The following is a 6,000-nucleotide window of genomic DNA, read 5'->3' on the forward strand; positions in this document are numbered from 1 at the left end:
GAGGGGAAGATGGCGGCGCCCCTGGGTCGCACGTGGGGCCTGTAGAAATGCTGGGCCTGGAAACAGCGGCGACCGACCGGTCCTGGCAAACAGAAACAAAGTGTCCTTTCTTCCCACACCCGTTGCAGGTCGCGCTCCGCACCGGACAGCGCTGCCTGGGGTGATTGTTTTGTCCACAAAAATAACACTTGGGCCCCCCAGAGTTGGCTGGCTGCCGCGCGGCGCAGGCTTGCGGTGAGCTGGAGTCGGCAGCTGGTGGGGCCCACGATGCCCACGAGGGTGCCGTGCAGTTGGGGCATAGGACTGAACGTTATGGGAGGCCACTTCTAATGAATTAGTAAGCTGCCTCGTCCCTGCAAGATCGAGCGTACCCCCTTCCAATAGCCGGTGGCGGACGTACGCAGACTTCATGCCCATAACGTCAGCATCTCTAATTAAAAGTTCGGTGTGTTGGACTGCCGAAACTGCCTGGCTGTCACAGTTCCTACCTAGGATCTGCAGGGCATGCAAGAAATCGTCCAGGGTCTCCCCGGGGAGTTGCTGTCTCGTGGCCAGGAGGTGCCTGATGTACACTTGGTTCACCGGTCGAACGTAATGTCCCTTCAGGAGTGTCATCGCTTCGGAGTAGGTGGGCGCATCCCGGTTGAGGGGAAAAATGTCAGGGCTCACCCGTGAATAGAGGACTTGGCGTTTCTGCGAGTCCGAGGGTTCTTCAGCGGCTGCTCTGAGGTAGCCTTCGAAGCAGGCTAGCCAGTGGTCGTAGGTGGACGTGGCGTTGGCTGCTTGAGGGCTCAGCTGCAGGCGATCAGGCTTGATGAGGAGATCCATCGTTTAAAAATCTTGTTCAATAAATTGATGTACTGTTAATTACCATGAGACGAGAATGGTGGAACAATCGAGACTTTATTGAACAAGATGTTGTGCCTCCTGTAGCTGGAACCAGAATGGCTGCAGCTCAGGAGAGCACACACTTTTATGCGCCGCCTGCTGGGCGGAGCCAGCAGGCAGGGATTTACAATCGTACCTCTAATATACGTGCAGTGCCGTAATACATATAATATACCACAAGTGGTGTTCACCACACAGTCCTGTTAAAGTTTTATAGGTTTCTATGAGATCCCCCCTCATTCTTCTGAGCTCCAGCGAATACAATCCTGACTGATTCAATCTCTCCTCATACGTCAATACTGCCATCCCAAGAATCAGTCTGGTATACCTTCTCTGCACTCCCTCTTTGGCAACAACATCCTTCCTCAAATAAGTAAATCAAAACTGCACGCAATATCATAGATTATCATAGAATTTACAGTGCAGAGGGAGGCCACCCGGCCCATCGAGTCTGCACCAGCTCCTGGAAAGAGCACCCTAGCCAAGGTCAACACCTCCACCCTATCCCCACAACCCAGCAACCCCACCCAACACTATGGGCAATTTGGGACACTAAGGGCAATTTATCACGGCCAATCCACCTAACCTGCACATCTTTGGACTGTGGGGAAACCGGAGCACCCGGAGGAAACCCACGCACACACGGGAAGGACGTGCAGACTCCGCACAGACAGTGACCCAAGCCGGAATCGAACCTGGGACCCTGGAGCTGTGAAGCAATTGTGCTATCCACAATGCTACCGTGCTGCCTTCTAGGTGTTGTCTCACTAAGGTCCTATATAATTGCAGCAAGACATCCCTGCTCCTGGACTCGAATCCTCTCGTTATGAAGGACAACATTCTATTTGCCTTCTTTACCGCCTGCTGTACCTGCACGCTTACCTTCAGAGAGGAACCCAGGTTTCATTGTACATTCCCCTCTCCTAATGGCATTCAGATAATAGTCTGCCATCTCATTTTTGCTACCAACGTAGATAACCTCACATTTATTTAAATTATACTGTATCTACCATGCATTTGTCCACTCACTCAACTTGTCCAAATCACATTGAAGGATCTGCATCTTCCTCACAGCTCACCCTCCCACCCAGCTTTGTGTCATCGGCAAATTTGGAGATAGTACATTTTGTTCCCTCATCTGAATCATTAATATGTATTGTGAATAGCTGGGGTTCCAGCATTAATCCCTGTGGTACCCCACTAGTCACTGCCTGCCATTTGATAATCTTATCCAATTCTTATTTTAGTGTGTCTTCACAGCCACACTGTTATTTTATCATTTGGGAATAGTGTTGGAAAGTTTCCCGAGCTGATTATCAGCCCATTGAACACTCCTTTCATGGCCAACAAGTTCTGGCATTAGACTTGAACCCAGAGCTTCTGGTCCGGTGGTAGGGATGGCATCACTGTGCCACAAGGCCTCCATATAATCTAGTTAAGCAGGTTTATGATATCTGTCAGTAAACCTGCTTATCATACCGAACGTATATTGGCAAAATTAAAGAATTCAAAACCTTGGATAAAATGCTTCTTTGCAATCCCGGTACAGTTTCAGAATCTGGTCAGATCAGGCTTAAGAACTGAAACTTGGCATGAATGAAGACATTGGCAGAGAGCTAAGTAAATTGTGCGAATATTGTTTGGATTCTGATATGGTGGCAAGGCAAAACAGATTCTACTGATTTCAGCTTTTTCTTCATCAGTCATTCTCAGCTGAATAATTGCCTCAATGATGCTGGTGAAGGACTAAATATCAAACACCAACTAATAAAGATTATTATTTTTAAAATAAATTTAGAATACCCAATTCATTTTTTCCAATTAAGGGGCAATTTAGCATGTTCAATCCACCTACCTTGCACATCTTTGTGTTCTGGGGGCGAAACCCACGCAAACACGGGGAGCATGTGCAAACTCCACACGGACATTGACCCAGAGCCGGGATCGAACCTGGGACCTCGGCACCGTGAGGCTGTAGTGCTACCACTGCACCACCGTGCTGCCCATAAAGATTATTATTAACCGAATCTTCATAAATGGTGGTCAGTAGATGGCATGGTGGCGCAATGGCGCAGTGGTAGCTGAGCGCCGAGGACCCGGGTTCAATCCCAGGTCACTGTCCGTATGGTTTTTGCTCATTCTCAATTTCATTGAGAAGCCTTCTCCACCAAGGCCACTTGTCTGAAATCAGGCTCTCTGTGACATTTTTTTACATTCAAATGAAAGCAAAATATTGCAAATGTCGGAAATCTGAAATAAAAACAGAAAATGCTACTTATATTTACATTGTGCCTTTAACATACTATAAGACAAGGCAGCACGGTGGCACAGTGGTTAGCACTGCTGCCACACGACGCCGAGGTCCCAGGTTCGATTCCAGCTCTGGGTCACTGACCGCGTGGAGTTTGCACATTCTCCCCTGTTTGCGTGGGTTTCGACCCCACAACCCAAAGAAGTGCAGGGTAGGTGGATTGGCCACACTAAATTGCCCCTCAATTGGAAAAAATTAATTGGGTACTCTAAATTTTTTTTAACACATTCTACAAGTGTTCCTTCAGGGCGAGAAGAGAAACATTGGGCGGAATCATACCCCATTATTTCAAAGTGTCAGGCTCAGACTGAAAACAGGCATGTCACACTCCAGCTGCACAGACCATTTTCTTCCAGATATTGAGCTTCCCCGAGTAAAATACATGAGTGGGCTGGTTTTTCGTCGTCACTCTGTTGGGTCAGGGCCTGAGAGAATGGGCAAGGCTGACTCCACATACTCAATTCCCTTACTTCAACATACTTCAGAGAGATTGGAATGCCATCTTTAAACGACGCCACGATCAGCACTCAAGTGGAACTACCTAGCCCCCAAACCCTGCCCCCACCATGGAAGTATCGGGAGCTCCTGCCCACCCTGCATAATCATCAGAGCTCCGCCCCCCCCCCATAGATGACTATGTGGAGGGTAGAATCAGTAAGTTTGCTGATGATACAAAGATTGGCTCGGGTTACTGGAAGATATAGACGGGATGGTCAAATGGGCAGATAAGTGTCAGATGGAATTTAACTCTGAAAAGTGTGAGGTGATACACTTTGGAAGGAGCAATTTGACAAGGAAGTATACTATGAAAGGTCTGACACTGGGAAGTTCCAAAGAACAAAGGGACCTTGGCATGTTTGTCCATAGATCTCTGAAGGCAGAAGGGCAGGTAAATAGGGTCGTGCAAAAGGCATATGGGACATGTGCTTTAATCAATCGGGGCATAAATTATAAAACAGGGAAGTCATGTTGGAGTTGTATAGAACTTTGTGAGGCCACAGGTGGAGTACTGTGTGCAATTCCGGTCGCCACATTATAGGAAGGATGTGATTGCACGGGAGAGGGTGCAGAGAAGATTCACCAGAATGTTGCCTGGGATGGAACATTTAGGTTATAAAGAGAGGTTGGATCGGCTTGGGTTGTTTTCTCTGGAGCAGAGAAGACTGAGGGGGTGACCTGATTGAGGTGCACAAGATTGTGAGGGGCATGGACAGGGTGGATAGGGAACAATTGTTCCCCTTAGTTGAGGGGCACAAGTTCAAAGTGAGGGATGGGAGGTTTGAGGGGATTTGAAGAAAACCATTTTACCCAGAGAGTGGTGACGGTCTGGAATGCACTGCTTGGGAGGATAATCGAGGCGGGATGCTTCACATCCTTTAAAAAGTACCTGGATGAGTATGTGGCACGCCATGACATTCAAGGCTATGGGCCAAGTGCTGGCAAGTGGGATTAGGTGGGCAGGTCAGGACCTTTCATGCATCAGTGCAGACTTGATGGGCCGAAGGGCCTCTTCTGCACTGTCGTATTCTGTGATTCTTAAGTCTGGCAGCCCACCACCAGTTTGGGCCCTCTCCCGGCGATTGTGGGAGAGCTATTCCTGAGGAGACACAGAGAGGTCATCATTAGCTACACGTGTCGTTCACTGTGGTGAAGGGGGTGTGTGAAGGAAGGGTTGGGGGCGTTGAAGGAAGAGGGTGAAGGAAGGGTTGGGGGAGTTGAAGGGAGGGGGGTGAAGAAAGGGTTTGGGGAGTTGAAGGGAAAGGGGGTGGAGGGAGGGTTGGGGGTCTGATGGAGAGTTGGGGGGGGAATGCTCGTATGGGGGCGAAAGGTCTCGAGGGGGGTGGCACTGGAGTCTACTCACTCATGCTGCCCGATGTAGGTCATTGATCTATTTCCAGCACTGCAGACCAGTCTTCCTGGTCACACTCAGGGCACTCACATCCACCGCCACCACGTCGCAGGCAGCACTAGCTTCCCTGTGGCTGACCCTCGGGGGGAACAGGACCTCTCTCCTGGCCTCCACTGCGCCTGGATGCCTCCCCACATCTGCATCCCTGAATTTTGGGGTCGGTCTCCTGGGCGCCATTGTTGTGTGCTGGCTGGGGTTGGCGGAGCAGGTGCTGCTTAAGTGGTGCTCGACCTTGTTAGCGGGGGGCTGGCGAGCCTTCATTTGCGGCGAGAAGCCCGTGCGGCCTTGTTAAGTGGGCCAATTAATGTTGAATAGTGTTCCTGGCCTCAGTGGCTGTACGCCGGGAAGCTCGCAGCAGTTCCCGCTCGCTACCAAGCTAAGAAATCTTTCTGGAGGGGTGGCATGTTGGCATAATGGCTAGCACTGCCGCCACATGGTGCCATGGTCCCGGGTTCGATCTCGGCCCTGGGTCACTGTCCATATGGATTTTGCACATTCTCCCCGTGTCTGTGTGGGTTTCACCCCCACAAGATGTGCAGGGTAGGTGGATTGGCCACATAAATTGCCCCTTAATTGAAAAAAACCCAAATATCTTTCTGGAGAATCGCACCCTTAGTCTCCCAAATGGAGAATTCTGGCCTACAACTCAAGTGAAATTTAAAAGGAAACAAACAATAGAACTAGGGCTAACGATATAGAAGAGAAGCGAGAAAGTGTATTGGAATGGTGAAAAGTTAAACTAGACGGGCTCAGTAGGGGAATATAAGAATATTAGTTAATAACACAAAAACCTGTGGACAGGTTGGAAGAGCCAGTGGGGAAGCAGGAGGTCAAGGAGGTGTTTGGGGGGATGGAGGCAGGGGAGGCGGCATTTGGTAGAGCAATAGAAATA

This window comes from Scyliorhinus torazame, chromosome 8 (assembly GCF_047496885.1).
Source record: "Scyliorhinus torazame isolate Kashiwa2021f chromosome 8, sScyTor2.1, whole genome shotgun sequence".
In the NCBI taxonomy this organism is placed as follows: Eukaryota; Metazoa; Chordata; class Chondrichthyes; order Carcharhiniformes; family Scyliorhinidae; genus Scyliorhinus; species Scyliorhinus torazame.